The sequence below is a fragment of the Eutrigla gurnardus genome, assembly GCF_963514095.1.
Source record: "Eutrigla gurnardus genome assembly, chromosome: 23".
NCBI lineage: Eukaryota > Metazoa > Chordata > Actinopteri > Perciformes > Triglidae > Eutrigla > Eutrigla gurnardus.
Window position 1 is genome coordinate 15,657,496 of NC_139934.1, and position 19,995 is coordinate 15,677,490.

The 19,995-nt window shown below is 44.7% G+C and overlaps 2 protein-coding genes across 2 annotated transcripts in view; both read right to left on the reverse strand.

Annotated features, from left to right (window-relative positions):
* The window catches only part of LOC311008599 (uncharacterized protein), a 132,927-nt gene extending 126,205 nt beyond the window's left edge, over positions 1 to 6,722 (reverse strand). The window contains exon 1 of the mRNA XM_084002326.1: positions 6,717 to 6,722. The gene's annotated coding sequence lies outside the window, so the exon portion shown is untranslated. The remainder of the gene's footprint in view (positions 1 to 6,716) is intronic.
* fgf11a (fibroblast growth factor 11a) overlaps positions 1 to 19,995 on the reverse strand; it is an 89,943-nt gene that overhangs the window by 54,575 nt on the left and 15,373 nt on the right. The gene's annotated exons all lie outside the window — the stretch shown is intronic.

Here is a 19,995-nt window from a genome sequence, read left to right on the forward strand (position 1 = left end):
ACCAAAGCAGTCAACCACACATGGGATCTGGGCCTGTACATACAGGCTTACTATTAGTTATAAAATATAATAGTTATAATAGTTAACATTTGACAATTTACTTCACTAAAGCCTTCTATCAGCTGACATTCACATGTTCAAAATACCACATGGGATGAAGCGAGGTAGGATTTTAGCCAGCAGCTGGATGTCCCGTTCACTGGTAGTGTTGTATACTTTCAGAAGCTGGTGGCTGGTGCTGCTGGATCACAGCTGCTACAGTTTTCTAGCCATTAAGGTAAACGAGTAGTGCTCCAGTGTTATATCTTTACTTTAACAAGCTTGTGTTGTGACAGAACACTGCAGAGATGGAGAGCTGAGCGAGTCGGAGGTTTTCATTATCCCAGGACCCTTCTTCACTGATGTTAATTACAGTAACGATCAGCTGGGAGACCCCACCCACCCAGTGTGGATCCAGGCCAGGACCCAATATCACCTGAGGGGGAGGGCGGAAGGACAAAGAGACAGCGAGGGAGAGAGTAAAGTTTTGGATGAACAAGGGTGGAACAAGAGACAGAGAGAAAGGCAGAGGAAGGAAATCAAGGTGGAAACGAGGGAGGAGATGACATGGGACTGAAAGCCCCCAATATGAGTTTGTAGACACAAACCAATCATGGCTGAAATCTCCACTATTGCTGCTTTGTACATGTTGAAGTCCCAGATACACCAGGAAACCAAAGACTGTCCTGTCTGGGTTCATGACATCATCCAGACGTGCTCTGTGAATTCCACAAAGCTGGATTCACTGGATCTAGAAAGACCCACGTGGGCTAGTTTACTACAGCTGGTGTAGTAAATCACGTGGTGTAGTGGATACAGGTGGATAAAATGATGCTGAAATATTTGTAAAAGTTCAGTCATGCTTTGTTAGGTATGTCTTCAAGACGACAAGCAAACAACTTTTATGTTGCTTGTTTACTTTCATTGTAGCTGCTCCATCAACACTCCAAATAAGGTCATCTAGATATAAATACAGCAGAGACCCTGTTGTTTGGACCACAGACAGTCTCTGGTTCATCCACATAGTCTGGTCTGGTCTGGTCTCTGGACTAATGTGAGCTACTATCTAGACCTGTGGGGGACCACAGACTGCTACAATATTGTTTCATCCCTTTCTGATTCACTGACATCAGGACACCACGAGGAGACTCTTAATGCTGATGAGATGAGATGGAATGGAATCAGGAAAGCAGAATGAAGAGGAGGAGGAAGAGGATGGATGGAGGAAGAGAGGATGAAAGAATGAAACATTCAGGGCGGTAGGAGGATGAAGGGAGGAAGGATCAGGAAGAAAAGAGGTGAAGATGGAAGGAGACAAGAGGAGTAACCCCCGGGATTGAAACGAGAAAGGAAGTATAACAAAGGAGGAGGAGTGTGGGAAAAGAAGAAGGGAGGGAGGAAGAAGTATAGAGATAAATTGTGTGAAAACGTTTGCAGAGGGAGGCGATGAAAGTGAGCGAGTGAATCGGCAAGAGACGAAGGAGTGGAGGGCAGTCGCCGAGGGAGAGAGAAGGGTGGGAGGCTAGTGAAGAGATCAATCACCGATGGCCCTGGTGTTGTAACGTTGGAAAGAGTCAATGGCCAGGAACCAAACTTTCCACCCACACACTTCTTCTCTCTTCATCTCTCTCTTTCTCCCTTTCCCCCTCCTCGACACTCGTTCCCCTCTCTTTCAACGACAGCTTACATTCGGCTTTTTAACTGCGTACTATATTTCTCCTCTCACTGGTAAGTGCTGACCTATAGCGGGATAAATAGCGATATTCCCTGAAGAGCCATTAGAGGCAAATACAAGCCAATTTCCTGCCTATAGATGCTCTCTAGATGACAGTTAGAGCAAATTATGCCATAAGTCACGGCCACACACAACTGGAAGAAAATAAATATCAAACATGAAAATGCTGAAGAAATTCCCCTAAAGACACAAATTGGCTAAATTCAACTTTACAACCGTTATTAATTGGGTAAAAGTGTAGGATTTGCAGGAATGTTGCGTTTGTAGTGCTTAAACTTTAGTATCTTGCTGCAATGATCAGCAGATCGCGTGCATGTGAGGAGTGTAGCGGTCCAGTTCGGTTCAGTTAGTGAGCAAACGCACTATTATGGAGCTAGAACAGTCTCATAATTCATAAATGCACACAGAAATTCATAAATGCACAAAAAAGATTTACAAATGTATTTGGGGATTTGTATATACATGTGACTCAAAACACAAATACATTTTCAATGCACACACAAATATGTTTCATTTCATATGTAAGTAAAAAATATTCACATATAAAAAACAAGATTCATAAACATATTTCCAATGCACACACAAATCTAAAAAAAAATCACAAATACATGAATGTTAAAGTATTTGCAATCTTCATCAAATACGCATTTGGGGCTTGTTACATTCATATATGAACTGTTGGACCTGTATTTACAAAGTGCTTTTAATTTGTAAACCTCCCTGCATTTGTGTGTGAAACTTTTGAGACTCCCCTGACGTGACTCCGATCCACAAATGCGTTTTTTCTAAGAGGAGGTTGTCTGTAGCCAATCAGATATCTCCCTCCTTTACAGCCAATCACGTGAGTGTCTCCCCCAAAAGTCTAAAACACAACTCCGCCCGCACCGGTTCATCTTCCCCAGAATGAGGGAATAAATTACTTCCATAAAATGCTTCTTTATAAAAGAAAAATAGATATTTATATAACTGTACACCTAATCTATACAGCATAAAGACAGGGAGCACAGGAAGAAGGGAAATTATCTCCAGAAATAAGGTCGATTCTGGCTCTAGCACCCATATCCCTCCAACGCAACGCACTCACGTGATTGGCTGTAAAGGAGGGAGACATCTGATTGGCTACAGACAACCTCCTCTTAGAAAAAACGCATTTGTGGATCGGAGTCACGTCAGGGGAGTCTCAAAAGTTTCACACACAAATGCAGGGAGGTTTACAAATTAAAAGCACTTTGTAAATACAGGTCCAACAGTTCATATATGAATGTAACAAGCCCCAAATGCGTATTTGATGAAGATTGCAAATACTTTAACATTCATGTATTTGTGATTTTTTTTTAGATTTGTGTGTGCATTGGAAATATGTTTATGAATCTTGTTTTTTATATGTGAATATGTTTTACTTACATATGAAATGAAACATATTTGTGTGTGCATTGAAAATGTATTTGTGTTTTGAGTCACATGTATATACAAATCCCCAAATACATTTGTAAATCTTTTTTGTGCATTTATGAATTTCTGTGTGCATTTATGAATTATGAGACTGTTCTAGCTCCATACACTATAGGCTATGACAAAGCAGCTTGTCTATGATATTGAAAATACAAATGCACCACTGGTTCAAGTACATTGTTCTGATGGACCACTATTCTGTGTCCCATTTGTCCCATGAGTGCAAACAAAATTCATGTGAAAGTGACACCAGATGCATCGCGGTTACTCCATCTGTGTGTGTGTGTGTGTGTGTGTGTGTGTGTGTGTGTGTGTGTGTGTGTGTGTGTAAAATAGGCTATGCATGTCTAAGAGTGTATGTTTGTGTGCACCTGAGGACACCTACACATGCGTCTCTATGCATTTATGTTCGTGTGTGTGTGTGTGTGGTTTTGGCTGAGACTCTGACAGAGATGGATGAGGCAGAGTCGGCCCTGCAAGGGACTTGTGTGCTTTTGCGTCAGTGACCTCTGACCTCGGCCAAGCCGGCAGCGGCGGACACGCTCTCCCACTGTGCATTAGTTAATGACCAATTGGTGTCTCCTTGCAACGCACGTACGCACACAGGTGAGTTTCTCATTCTCAGACAATGTGTGTGTGTGTGTGGGTGTGTGTGTGTGCGTGTGTGTGTGCGTGTGTGTGAGTGTGTGTTGGAGCAGATGGGTAATGGGCTAGAGGGAAGGGTGAATCGACAATGACTTGACGGATTTAAACAATCCAGAAGGACTCTTTGCTCAATCCTTCCCTTGGATCACGTCCAGAGTCGCTGATAGGAAGAGGACGAATCAATTTGCTTTCACGTTATTATCAGAAACACTTCACAGCTCTACGTGTGGTGCTTTTAAACACCACGGTATCATCGGGACATGTTTCAGGTTGATACGATGTATTTGATAATAATGTCAAGTTTTATTAACATTCCAATGTAATATGAAGTTTTATGATGAATATTTTTTCACTCATGTCAGATCATTTTCATTTCTTCCACTAAAGAGTCTACTGCACATAGACTTTACTTAGGTCGGCTGAGGTATATTAATGGTATATTCATTATTCTTAAGTATGTTTTTATGTATTTCATTTACATTTTTAGAGAAATTGCTGCCATCCGTGGATGATAGAGGGCAACCTCCCCTCGCTCTGTTCTCAACACAACACTGTCAAACACAGACACACACACACACACACACACACACACACAGAGAGAGAGAGAGAGAGAGAGAGAGAGGGAGGTATAGACTGTGTATGTTAGAAGACTAAAATTGACAAATAAAAGTGAGATTGGGACTAAGTGTAAGTATCTATGTGCGTCTGTGTGTGTCTGTGTGTGTGTCTGTGTGTGTGATGTTAAGAGAGACGTAAGAAACAGGGAAAAGAAAGATAATTCCTTGGGGGGTTCCGGTGACTTCCATGAGGATCTAGTGTCTTTGGTAACGTGAACCTTTGGGGGACTGAAGCCATTTTCTCAAGGCTTTGGTGTTGCATGAAGGCCCTTCTAATGTTCTCAAACATGTGGTCAGCACGAGGACCTTGCTCACTACCACCACCTCCTCTCTGACTTCACCTCAACTGTTTCGGCAGCTAAATCTGCCTTCTACCTGGCAAAGATCAACTCTTCTGCCTCCAACCCCAGGAAACTCTTCTCCATGTTCTCCTCCCTCCTCACTCCTCCTACCCCCCCCCCCCCCCCCTTCCTCCCTTACTGCCGATTACTTTGCAACTTACTTTACCAAGAAAGTAAATGACATCAGCTCCTCATTCACGCCTATTCCCTCCCAGAAGACATCTCCCCCAACTCTCAACTCGGATGGTCTTACCAGCTTTACCCCCCTCACCTCTGAAGACGTTCACGCACTTGTTACATCTAACCGGTCCCACCAGCTCCCTCGACCCGATTCCCTCCTCTCTTCTCCAGGACATCTCACACGACATCTTGTCATTCCTCACCACCCTGATCAACTCCTCCCTCACCTCAGGTGTCATTCCAGCGGATTTTAAGACAGCTACCATGAAGCCTCTCCTTAAAAAACCCACCCTAGACGCTACTGACATCCAAAGCTACAGACCTGTATCTCTTCTTTCATTCCTCTCTAAAACCTTGGAACGTGCCGCCTACAACCAACTGTCATCCTATCTCTCGCAGAACAACCCTAATCGATCAGGATTCAGGACTGCTCACTACACTGAGACGGCCCTCCTCACAGTGACCGAGTCCCTGCGAGACGCCAGAGCCTCATCCAACTCCTCCGTTCTCATTCTCCTCGACCTATCTGCTGCATTCGACACAGTCAACCACCAAATCCTCCTCTCCACTCTGGCTGAACTTGGCATAACTGACTCTGCTCTCACCTGGTTTACATCATACCTGACAAATCGCACCTTTCAGGTCACATGGAATGGCTCTATGTCCAAACCCTGTTCTCTGGACACGGGTGTCCCTCAAGGCTCAGTATTAGGACCGCTTCTGTTCCCACTATACACCAGATCACTAGGTTCTGTTATCACATTGCATGGATTCTCCTATCATTGCTACGCAGATGACACCCAGCTGTTCCTCTCTTTTCCCCCGTCCTCTGACACTCACATTGCAACTCGCATCTCGGACTGTCTGGCTGACATCTCTGTCTGGACAACTGCACATCACCTCAAGCTTAACCTGAATAAAACCGAACTCCTCTTCATCCCAGGGAAAGACTGCCCTCGCATGGACCTGTCGGTCACAGTCGAGGGCATCGCAGTATTGCCGTCGTCAACTGCGAGGAACCTGGGTGTAATCCTCGATGACCAACTATCCTGCACCCCCAACATCACTGCTGTGGCCCGATCCTGCAGATTTGCCCTCTACAATATCCGCAGGATTCGGACCTTCCTCACAAAGGATGCAACGTAACTCTTGGTCCAAGCACTGGTCATCTCCCGCCTTGACTACTGCAACTCTCTCCTGGCCGGACTCCCGACCTCTGCGATTAAACCATTGCAGCGTATCCAGAACGCTGTAGCACGCCTTATCTTCAATCTACCCAAATTCTCCCATGGGACCCCCCTCCTCCGTGACCTCCACTGGCTCCCTGTTGCAGCACGCATCCAATTTAAGACGATGACACTGGCCTTCAGGGCCATCAATGGAACAGGACCCATCTACCTTCAAACACTGGTCAAACCTCATGCCCCGAAGCGAGCACTTCGCTCCTCTACTTCAGCTGGCCGGCTGGTACCACCATCGCTGAAATCAAACAAATGTCGCTCAGCAAAGTCCAGACTCTTCTCTGTTCTGGCGCCTCAGTGGTGGAACGAACTCCCGACTAATGTCAGGACAGCAGAGTCATTTGCCATTTTCCGAAAAAGGCTCAAGACTCATCTGTTCAGACTTCACCTCGACTCTACATAGCATGACCCACTAACACCCCCCCCCCCCCCCAAAAAAAAAAAACCTATAGCACTCTGATCGTAGCACTGTTGCTCTTGAAGTACTAGTTTACTCAGATGAGGACCTAACACTTGTTCTATTTTTAGCTCTTACTTTATCAGCAATGATACATTGTGGTTTCTTTGATTCCTTCTTTTGACAAATGTACTTATTGTAAGTCGCTTTGGACAAAAGCGTCTGCTAAATTACCTAAATGTAAATGTAAATGTGGTCTATGAGCGACCTGTCAATAACAGGGAAGCCACGCCCTAAAGCATCCCCTAAATGGACTAGAGATTATTATTATTATAAAATCGTGCTTATAATTTATACTCAGATAATACATCTAATGGCTCATTTTCTCATAGACCTCTATACAATCAGAGAGGAGTCGCCCCCTGATGGCCAGTAGAGAGAATGCAAGTTTAAGGCACGTCAGTGTGGGCTTCACTTTTCCAGAGATTGCTGGAAACCTGGTACAACCTGCTCTGATTCATTGTGAGGCGTCTTTCTACTTTGGGGTTATGGTTGATGGATCTGGGACCTGGATCATTTTAGACTGACAACCAAATAGTTCACCACTTTCACCTGCACCAGTGTAACATTACAGCATGTTCAGGGGCCTGTAGACAATCAGAGAAAGAGAGAGACAGGACACTTCCCTTCTAATCGCTGCTCCTTCCCCACATCCTTTTCTCCCGTCATTCATCTCTAAACATATGGAGGGAACACCTCTCACCTCCATCCTCCTCTCTTCTTCTCCTTCTTACTTTGGCACAGTGCTGAGACAGCACTTTCTGCTTCCTGCCTCGTTCATCCCTCTCTCTCCGAGGCGCAGCAGTGAAACATGGAGCACAATGCTAATCAGGCTCCCACGCTGTATGTACGCCTTTCTCTCTCATTCACTCTCTCACACACACGAGGTAAAGAAACCTCGTCTAACGAGTGTCAGGAGTCGTAAAAAGAAACAAAGACTGCCTCGTCTTTTATCTGCGTTAAGTATTCCTCCTCTCGCTCGGCCCCTTCATCTCCCTCTTCCTTTATGTCAGCCTCCGCTCGCAAACGAGGAAATCCACAGCTGCTATAGTAGCAGGTCAGACCCTTAATACTGTCATGTAGACTGAAGATCTTTCAGTGTTAGCGGTCGTCTCTCTGATGTTGTTACACTACCCCGAAACCCAAAATGTCCTTTCAGATCTAATGTTTAGAAACTAAATGGATTCCACAGCCAAGTTTCACAACATCAGTTGAGATTTGGGACTGCCATACACCAATCAGGGAGTGACTTTTAAAAGTTACCCTCGCAGTTTTACAGCTCCAGTGATGCAGTTACAAAACTAGAACGCCTTCCGCCAACAAGATTTGTTTTTGGAAATGTTTCACACATTTACAGTTTTGCAAATTCATGAAAGAATTGTTTGATATCGTGGGAGTAAGATGGGATGATCCATATCACTCTCATGTCTGCACAATCGATATGAACAACAGTCAGGCAGTAATCTGAGATTAGCATGAAGACTGAATGGATTGCAGGGATTAACCAGACTAGATGTAAAATGTTCCTTAGTGTAGGTTTGCTGACTCATGGGAAGCGTGAGCTGCAATTTGTGTCCAAATTCATACTCCTTCTTGACAACTCAAATATGAAGACAGACACCTGAGAGACATTCTGGGACAATATAGGATTTGATATATTTTCTTTATCGGGATAATTCTATATTGAATATTCTTGAATTCATGTGACAAAGTTTAACATTTAAGTATCTCTTTCACAATGATCATTCCCAGTGTTTAACCTTGACGCTGTGGTGGTAGCAACGCTGGTAGCAGTCAATCACAAGGTAGCCCCGCCTTAAAGCCAAGGACTCGCCCCCTGATGGCCAGTGAGGAGAATGTTTCAGCATTGGCTTCACTTTTCAGAGTTTGCTGCCCGAACTGAATACATCTCATTGCAGCTTCCTTGACACAGATCCACGTGCCACTCAGCAGTAATTGTAACACAAGTTTCAAAGACTGTAGCTGAAACATGATCGGCTCCCAATGACGTGAAAGTAAACCGGCCATGCAGCAAATGCTTTTTATTCCATGACATTAAAAGAGATGCCTGGGGTCTGAGAATATTTGTCCTAAGTGCAACATGGGATTCAATACCCTCGCGAAGGACATACAATAGAGTGTGTGTGTGTGTGTGTGTGTGTGTGTGTCCTGCAGCAGTTGTGTTGCATCTTGTTACCAGATTCCGTACGACACTACTAATTAGGCTCTCAGCGACAGACAGAGATGTTTCAATGCGCCCAAACAAACGCCTGACTCAGGGGGAACCACATCGACAGGAAACACCCTGGGTGCCGTGGCAACATAAGAAGCACCATGGGACCGGCACGCCGTGCGTCGCCGCGGGCACCATCCACTTCAGGAGTCTGAAACTAGCGGTCGCCTCCCAAATCTCTCGTCACCATTACTCTCTCTCCCTACACCCAATCTGTGTCTCTCTCTCACTGTGCAATCATATCCTTTACACCATAGGCTCCCGATCTAATCTCACGCATCGGCACTCTTTAATTAAACTGATTTGCGGAGGCTCTTTCTTCCAGTCTGTCCTCGATTCATTCATGCCCTCGCACCAAAGAACACATCCTCGTCCCGCCACGTTCTCATCGGCGGCTCGGCAATCAGCTCAAATGCCACGCGGTTCGCAAAGTGTTACTCCTAATGATTTCCAGATCTCGTTGAAACAGCTGTTCCCCATCCAGTACAATCACTCTTTGATTGGCTCCGCAAACAGCCAACCAGATTGTCCCAAAGTCAGATAGAGTGGTGAAGTCCCGCCTTTCTATTTCCGGTACCTCAAAATTAATTTCTGATGCATGTATTCCTATGAGATCGAAAACATTTTCTGGTCCCATTTCAATTGTGCCATGAATTTCACACGTGTTGTTTCTGGTTTTTAAAGATAATTTTTCATGCAAAAAGTTTGATAATGGTAGGTTTTGTGTGTCAGTTTGAGCCAGCGATTCCTTGTCTTCTCATCAGACGGGAACCGAAAGGATGAACAGCTGTACCTGCTGGAATGGGAACATTTCCAATTCAAGACGATGGCACTGGCCTTCAGGGCCATCAATGGAACGGCAACCATCTACCTTCAAACACTGGTCAAACCACACGCCCCGAAGCGAGCACTTCAGCTGGCCGGCTGGTACCACCATCGCTGAAATCAAACAAATGTCGCTCAGCAAAGTCCAGACTCTTCTCTGTTCTGGTTCTCAGTGGTGGAACGAACTCCCGACCAATATCAGGACAGCAGAGTCACTCGCCATCTTCCGAAAAAGGCTCAAGACTCACCTGTTCTACATAGCATGACCCACTAACACCCCCCCTCCCCCCCAAAAAAATAAATAAATAAATCACTTCAATGTTCTTACCTATAGCACTTTGATCATAGCACTGTGTCTCTTAAGGTATGTTTGCTGAACAGCTACTACTTGACTCAGATGAGGACCTAACACTTGTTTCTATTTTTTAGCTCTTACTTTATCGGCAATGATATGTTGTGGTTTCTTTCTTTCGACCTAAATGTAAATGTAACATTCAGGAACAAAACACACCGGCATCTCCGTTTGAACGCTGTGAGAGGGTGATGACATGACGTCACATATGAGACATGTAGTTTTTCTCATTGTATTCTCTACAGCCTTAAACTGAACAATTGCACAATTTAAATCCACAAACAACATATTTCTAATTTGGGGCAAATAACGACTGGGACCAGCAAATAATTGTATTATCTGCATTGAGACCCATACGTTTTTTACAATCTCAGAGGTCCCATGGGAGTCTAGTGGAAGAGGCGGGACTTCGCCACTCTATTGTTACCGGCTGCTGTTCGCAGCTTCCATTCATCAGCTGAAAGTGAGTTGAGGGAGACGGGGTTACCCTCGCGGAGCGGCGGGGCTCACTTATATTTGTTTCGTTTTTTAAAACCCGCTGCAGCTAATCACAGCAAACAAGAGGAAACACACTCACACGGGGTTTGTACAGTTAGCTCCTGTGCCTGGGAGTCTAATTCGCTGCACAGAGATAATAGAAAAAGTGGAGCTACAGTACGCTCTCTTTCCTGCTCTTCCGCTCTTTATAATTTCCTCTTTGTTCACCCGCTTATCTCCACCTTCTTTCTCTCTCACCGTTCTCACCTCGGTTCTGAGGGATTCAATTCCCCTCCAGCTAGTAAACTGCACTGTAATTATACGAGCTGCTTTATTGAACAGGACGGGCATAATTCCCTTTATGTGTACGGAGACGGGCCTGCCGGTAAACCCATCCGGAGAAGCCCTGTCATCTCCTGCCGGCCCGGTGATCTCCTCCCACATCTGTCCATCTGTTTCTCCAAGTCCTCCCTTTTGTACCACTTGTCTTTCTTCTTTTCTGTCTGCAGGTCAGCCTGTCTGACTGGCTGGTCGTGATCCTTTGTATTTGTGTGAGTGATTTGCAGAACGAGATCCGGCCATGCATCGCCGCTCTGTATGTGAATGTCCGACACATACATGAAAACAAGTTCCACAAGCTTCTCTGATGAAGTGAAATCTGACAATCAATCTAAATTATTTCTGAGTCATGATGTCAGTTAGACACAAATGGAAAAAACAACATTATTTTTGTGACATTTTACTCTACAACTTTCTCATTAAATGTAAAAATATGATAATAATTTCCATATAACGCTGCAAGTGATTAAAGTGATATTAGATGTAACACCGGCTCCTACAGAATGCATCATTCTGGTTTGTTTGTAGCCTTAATGTTGTTCTGCTGGCAAGTTTCTTCTTCCAGCAAGTCTTTTGAAGTTAGTCAGCCCTAAAAGTGCTTAACCTACGTTCCTGACAGCTGGTATAATGTGTGTTGCTGCCGCGGAGGAAATAATCATCTGTCAAGAAGAGAACAATTACTGGTGTCACCTGCTGTTACGATGAGGAGCTTGAAAAGAAAATGGCTTCAACTGTGGTGACAGGTGAGTCTGTGACTGATACGAGGGAACGAGGGATCCACGGAAGTGTTTCATGTTCACTTTGGCAAGAGGGCAAGGACTATCTTATGAACTTGACTTCAAAAATGTTCCATAAAACAAAAATTGGGGGGAAAATTGGGGCTTCTCTTACAATCACGGTCGCCAAATTAACCTAATGGATATACAAACAAATAAAAACTTGTTTAATGTTACAATTTTAATCATGTATTCTTTTAAATAAAGTACTACTTCATTGGGCACACTGGGACACTCCTTCCTCTCAGCTCTCCCAACAGTCAGAGGTTAGGGTCATAGCAGAGAGCATCATGGGAGTGGCAGCTTGTTTCTGCTGTTCTGAAGGACACTCAAGGACACCAGAGAAGAACAGCTGCTTCCTAACAGAGTGGCTTAACTGGACCTCACTTAAGATCATCTTCCAAAATCCTCAGAGCCAGAGATCCTTTAGTGGCCGACTTAATGACTGTTTAAGGGGGAGTATGCAAAGGATCTGGCAACCAGCACCAACATGTAAAGCAATAATGACTATCGTCAGGCCGATCATTACAGTCATGCAGCAGGGAGGCAAAACAGGACTAATTGCTTCCCTCTAAAGTCCTTGGAGATTTCCTATGTACATCGATGATGGCTGGTGAGGGGTCAGAAGGGGGGGGGGGGGGGGAGGTTTTCAATAAGGTGATCAGCTTTCCCATGTTACTCAGCTCGCTCTCATTTACTCTCTCTTTGGTTTAATAGGACGGAAGGTGGTGGAGGGGAATCCTCAGCCATTCCATGTAATTGCTGCAGGTTTGGGAGAAAGGTCTTTGTAATTACTGTTGAGTCGAAGCCCTTTAGGCTGCAGGAGGATTGAGAGCAGAGGCTGGGAAATGTAGAAATGGAGGAAAGGATATAAATGAGGAGAATGGAAACTACAAATAAACCGAGCAAACATGGGGTTTGTCATTGAGGTAGAGTGGCCCTGATACACAAAATGGCTTATAATTACAAACGGTGTAATAATACTGTTGCTGAGGTAGATGCCATGATTAGTCCCCAGTTTTTACTCTAAACACTGTTGTAGCTTGAGCAGAAACAGGTACATGCATTTGAATATAGCTTTAATCTGACTAACTAGTCAATATGCTGCTATATATAGAAGAGGTATCTTCATTTCCATTAATGGACCAATATGAACTCAAATTGTATCAAAGTGAAGGGAAGGCCTTTCTGCAAGCACCCATATATATTATCATCCTATTACATGGAAATGAGTCAGCATTTTTTTTTTTAACTTTTTAACTTGTCTCAAAGTCCGTGAGTTGTTTTAATGCTTTTTTGGTTCGATGCCTGAAATGAGGTTTTTGGATGATACAAGTTTAAGATATCATATTAAATATCAGTAATCCAGAATGATAAATTTAATGATCAAAAAATGCGGTAGCTAACAAGTGGCTGAATGAAACAACGAAACATCATCACGCTAAACATAGTCTGCCCTGAGCTCTGCTGTAGGCAACATATCCTCTCAGTTTGCAGTTTGGGTTAAAGCTATGGGGCCCTAGTTTCGTAGACCAGGCGCAGTCAGCACTCAGCGCACCTGCGCCACGCCGACGGGGTGTGTCCGCCTGGACTTTGCAAGTTTTGTGCACCGCGCAGGCTCGCGCAGGCACACCTCCCGTCTCGCCAACCCGCGCAAGTGGGAAAGAGGGAGGAGAAGAAGGCGTAAGTGGGAGATGAGGAGGACACGAGGCGTGGACTGGGATTAATACAGCCGATTCAGATCTTCACCAATCAAATGAGCTCCTCTCCTCACCTTTAATGTGTTAGGGGAGGTTCAGTGCAAGTTCCGTCACTTGACAACCCGATGACAGAAGCAGCGCCGCCGCCCCCACCACGCGCATCACGCGCTGCGTGCGTATCATAATAATAACAATGCCGATATTATAAAAAACAGGAGAGAGAGAGGGAGATGTTTTGGTCCGAGAGGCTGAGTTTCCGTTACGCGTGCCATCCGCCTTTGATCTGACGTCAGATGTGACGGGACAATCTATATAGATAAAAATTCACGTGTTGATTCAATTAGTTGCATTAAATAGTGTTTGTTGTGATTATGTATTGCATTTAAATGTGCGTGGAACTGTGGAAACCTGCCTGTGAGGTCTCGGGGACGTCTGCGCACTGCGCGCCACACCCATCTTGGCGCAGGCGATCCACCAAACTGACCGTGCGCAAGGCTGCGCGGGTCGAAACTTGCATTACGCCGGCTCCGCCACCCTGCGCTGCGCCACGAAACTAGGGCCCATTGTCTACATTCTGAAAATCAGTTGAGCCTCTGAGACAGATTTGAAAAACCAACCAAACCCCTCCCCTCAGTGTTCCATGATTCGACGAGGCGGGAGTGGATGGAGGGTACGAGCCAATGGGAGCCTCCGGAGCAATGGTTCCCATTCGTCAATTTCTATGCAGGCCTACGGCTGATAGATTGAATGGATTTTTTTTATTCCAAATCGTAGACCATAGCTTTAATCTAACATAAGTTGAAGGGAAAATGTTCCAGTTTTTACGTGTCGATGGTAAAGAATCCACTGAAGAAATTAATTCCCAAATGCATGTTATATTTACCCAGAAATCATGCCAGCTATGACTACATGTACCAGGATGCATTGCATTACATCGATGCAGCATTTTCGCTACATCTTAAAAAAAAAAAGATAAACTCACAAAATATCAACGAAGAAAATATTATTTCACAGAAATTAAAAAATTCAACTGTACATATTGTGATTTCAGAGTTCTTGTTAAGGCTTACATGACTCATTAATTTTTTTCTTAAAACGCACGTCACTCAAACTGGACAGAAACAAAACAAAACTCACCAACACTGGCGGCTCTCCTCTCTCCTCCTTCTTCAGAGGCAGACCATTACATGAGAAAAGTACCTCTGTCCCAGTGAGGAGGGAAACTTCCTGCATAGTAACACTCTCTCTCTCTGGGTTGTCGTCGGGCGACAGCATCAATAACAACACCCGGGTTGACATTTATTACAGCAGAACGATTCCGTTTCTGTTGGCATCGGAAGGCAAATAGAGCAAGTATACCACCAGTCGGTGTTTGCTCTCAGCAGCTCAGATTCTGGAGGGTCCTCCTGTATCCTCCCTGCCGCTCTCTCTGGCTGAATACAGCTCAATATCCGAGGCAGCCAAAACACTGGAATCTACACTAGTAATAGAAAATATTTTATATTATTATTATTATTTTAATATTTAAGTATTTACATTTTCGCTTTTTGAACTCGAACCTCTAAAACCTGTATTCATATATGTGATCAACCAGGAGGCTTGAAAAAGTGAAGCCAATATTGGAGTGCCTGAAACTTGCATTCTCTCTCCTGGCCATCAGGGGGCGACTCCTCTGGTTTCAAAAAGAAGTCTTGTTGCATGGAAGTCTATGAGAAAATGACCCTACTTCTCCCTTGATTTATTCTTCTCACTTCCATCACTGATTGCAAAAATAGATGTCGACAGCCAAGACGTAGTCCACAAACCAAGAGGTGACGTCATTACGACTTCATCCACTTCTTATTAGTTTGTGTTTTTGTGGCCTTGGACAATCCTAGAAGGTGCAGCAGGCCCCGTCTAACCCACATCTATGAGAGTGAACTAAAAACCACAACAGAAATAAATAAAAGAATACAACAGTTAAAGGACTGATAAGATTCAAAGCGGCTGGTAATATACGTTTCCACAAAGAAACCTAGCATCCATTTGCCTTTGATAAGACCCTTGGCGGCTTATGATTCCAACCTTGGTGGATTATATTTCTGAACAGTTGGATAAGTCACACAGCACCAGCACACACATTAACTCACAATTACATGCTTTAAAGACTATTCTGACAAATAAACAGGTGCACATATTTTTTGTACATAAGGAACTTTCAGGGTCGGTTGTCAGGATCCATTCAGCATTATCAATGTATTTATTCATCCGACTGTGTCTGGCAGCGGGCAGGAGGACTCTGGCAGTGTTCTCCGAAAAGTACTTCTGCTTTTGGACCGATTACAATACCGCGGCAGAAAGCCTGTCTGGATGTATAAATTCAGACAAACATTGTGTGAGTCCACAAAGTCATTGTCAGTGGACACCCTCCAGGCTGTACATCATGTTGACATTACATATTACAGCACGGGCGCTGTAGCTTCAGGCTTCCAGAGAGCAGCTCCTTGACTGTCCAAGGCTGTAAGTTAAACCTGGGAGTATTCTTAAATCAGATGCCAATCCCCTTTAAATGAATTCCACTGAACAGAACGGGTCAGTGTGAAAATCAATTTGCACGGCAAGTTTTTAGTCTTACGTGTTCACTTCTGAACAAGCTCTCAAGCGATGAAAAAGTGAAGGTTATTTTCAGTTTGAAAACCCAGCGATTCTGCTGTGTGAGTAGTCGAGTACGAAGCAGCCCGGGCCGGATCAATCTCTCCCTCCGTGGAGGGAGAATATATTCACAGAGGTAAACGCTCCTCTTCTTCACCGCCCCGTCACTGTTTCCCCGAGTGACTCGCTGCACGCAACCAGCGGTCCCAGGGCTTCACTGAACTTCACACATGCTCAAATGTAAACTGTGATCCACACACACACACACGCTTCAACTCTATCTCACATCCTTCTCCGACATAAGCACTTCCCAGCTCCCTGACTGACATTAATCTAACATTTATACTTCCACTGAAAGCTGTTTATATCACAACATGGCCCTCAGGGTGTGTGTGTGTGTGTGTGTGTGTGTGTGTGTGTGTGTGTGTGTGTGTGTGTGTGTGTGAGCCGGTTAATATTTGAAACTGCTGTGTCTAACACTTTGAGTGTTCACTTTACCTTGACATGTAGTAGGCGGAGGAGTGCTCTACATGTACAAGTGACGCCCGGCTTATACTGCTGTGTAAAACCACTACTTTAATTTTATGTCACACAGCTTATTAAGCTCCAGGCTCTGGTCTTCACTTATGGTAAGAAGAGCAATCTGTAAGATATAAACATTTTTTTACTTCCACTACATGGAAATGAAGTGTCTGATTTTGAACTTACTTGTGTGAACGGTTTACATTTTCAGAAATTACTAATGAGTGGTGACGATATAGGAGTATAGCGCTGCTCGGGATAAAACACTCGATAAGTTGACTTCGGTGAATTTCCTTTTTCCGATATATCATCATGATCATCATTTGCCTGAATTCACTGATTTCCATTTTCTTAGTCCGTACATGTTTTGCATGGACTTTACTAAATGACCCACTTGAGGAGGCGTGCTGACAGTGGTTGGCGTCTGAAACTATAGACGACAGTGAAAACACAACACTCTCCCGCTGAGCTGGAAGGAAATGAGTGCACGTGAACACGGCGAGCAACATGAATAAACAAACGTGTTCATACTGCGTTTTGCTGTCGTTTATGGTGCTGAGCCATTTCTCACACACGAAGCCCGGCGGCGTGGAGGAGAGACAGACAGATAGCAGCGTGGAGGAGAGACAGACAGCGGCGTGGAGCAGCGACAGACAGATAGCAGCGTGGAGGAGAGACAGACAGCGGCGTGGAGGAGAGACAGACAGACAGCAGCGTGGAGGAGAGACAGACAAACAGCGGCGTGGAAGAAAGACAGACAGACAGCGTGGAGGAGAGACAGACAGCGTGGAGGAGAGACAGACAGACAGTAGCATGGAGGAGAGACAGACAGACAGCAGCGTGGAGGAGAGACAGACAGCGGCATGGAGGAGAGACGGACAGACAGCGTGGAGGAGAGACAGACAGACAGCGGCATGGAGGAGAGACAGACAGACAGCGGCGTGGAGGAGAGACAGACAGACAGCGGCATGGAGGAGAGACAGACAGACAGCAGCGTGGAGGAGAGACAGACAGACAGCAGCGTCTGAGACAGACAGCGGCATGGAGGAGAGACAGACAGACAGCGTGGAGGAGAGACAGACAGACAGACAGCGGCGTGGAGGAGAGACAGACAGACAGCAGCTTCTGAGACAGACAGCGGCATGGAGGAGAGACAGACAGACAGCAGCGTGGAGGAGAGACAGACAGACAGCAGCGTCTGAGACAGACAGCGGCATGGAGGAGAGACAGACAGACAGCGTGGAGGAGAGACAGACAGACAGACAGCGGCGTGGAGGAGAGACAGACAGACAGCAGCGTCTGAGACAGACAGCGGCATGGAGGAGAGACAGACAGACAGCGTGGAAGAGAGACAGACAGACAGACAGCGGCGTAGACAGGAGACAGACAGACAGCGTGGAGGCGAGACAGACAGACAGCAGAGAGTTGACGACGGTAAGACTAGTAAGAACACCTGTGTCTTTTGATAGACTCGACTCTGATGCGCATATTTACCTAATTTATGACTAAATATGTATCCGACAAATGGAAATAACAACTGCAGTCTAACGCGATGCAAAATTTAATGTGTTTGGGTTTTACATTGTATTTCTATGGAAACAGAACTGATCGGCGTGCTGGTTAAACCTCACCAGCGTTGACTTGACCTGATGAAGGAACTCTTCATCATATGTGTCCACTTATTATCAGGCGACCAAAGTTTAGACTGACGTGACTGATTTCTATATGAGGAAGACGTTTTGGTCGAAAGCTCCAGGAGAAACCTAGTAAGTGAGTCTTGAGTTCAGACTATTTTATCACAAATGTACAGACATTTATATTGCTATATATTTAGGCTTATGAGGTTAATCCTTTCATTAAAATATAACTACTGTACTGTATATGTTAAGCTATTAATACATAATGCATGCATATGTGTGTGTGTGTGTGTGTGCATTGACTAATGCAGAGATACTGTCATTGAGGGTACAAGGGCATTGCTAAAAGCCCTCTTTATGCAAATGAGGTGGAGATGACAGTGAGTATGTGTCACAGGCAGGACATATCTCATAATGATAACTTATCTCAGCCAGCAGATACGCGTGATATGGAATATGAGACACACACACACACACACACGGTGGATGTGCCCTCTCACACACATGCATGCACACAACTACACATGATCTCCCTCCGCCTCTGCCCCTCTCTGTTACATGGAGTGCTCATTAACAAATTTATTAATGGCCTCTTAATTATGTCTGCTTATCTTCTTCTAAAGCGCCGGCACTGCCCCCCAGACTCCCATCCCATCTACGCTCACACACAGCATGTACATATTTACATAAAGCCCTCCTCACACACTCCAGACACACAACTAATGTGTGTGTCTACTACAAACTGAAGTCTTCATCACAAACACACACACACACACACACACACACACACACACACACATTGAATTGCTGCCGTTTTTCAGACTAAATTATCTGATGAAGACCCCTGTGAGAGTCATGAATTGACTCCTTTCTTTCTCCTGCCTCATCCCCCCTTTGTTGAGAGAATTGAGCACTGCTGCTACTGTAGCTTCATCTTTCCCCCGCCTATCTCTTCCCTCCTTCTGCCCTCCATAACTCTTTGCCTGGTATTTGTTTTGTTTTTTTCAATTATCTTTCTCCCTCCATCTTTCCTTTCCTTCCTTCTCCCCTCTATCAGTCCATCTCCCTCCACTTACCTCCCTCCTTGCTGCCACCCGCCTATACCTCCTCTCCTCTTTATCCCTCCATCTCTCTATCACACCATCTCTCCCTCGCCATTTTAGAGCTGCTTTTAGTTCTTGCTTCCTCTTCCCTATCTCTCCATCTCTCTCTGGCTCTCCAGGATATATCTGTCGCTCCCTTCTTCCTTACCTCCCTTTCTTCTCTATCCACCTGACTCATCAGCTCCTGTATTATCTCTACTAGGCTTGTTTTAATCAAAATGCGTTAAATAGTTAAAGACATTTCCTTATACCTTTTTTTCCGGCCTAACCCTCCCATGAATATCCATTTTAAAAGTATTCAGTTCATTGCTCAGCCAAAAACTTTAACCAACTATACCTTTGTTGGTGCTGCATTAAAGTGTTCACATAGACATGTTAAAAAGTTTACATTTTGCTTTACTGGCATGGGACGATACACACATTTCATGTCACGATTATCCCAGTGAAAATAACTGAAAAATAAGCTTCTCTATACTGATGACAAGCTTTTTCAAGTCATATGTCATTATCCACCATAAAATCATTTTAAGGGAAATAATGCATTTGTTGCTTGCCTTTCTGTGGATTGTTTAACAGGGTATGCTTTTAGGTCTAAAATCCAAATAGAGTCCTGATATCACTGCTATTTAAAGTGGAAACCCTCCCAAACTCTCTGGTTGAACAAGGCTGACAAAAAGTCAATACCCTCCTCTC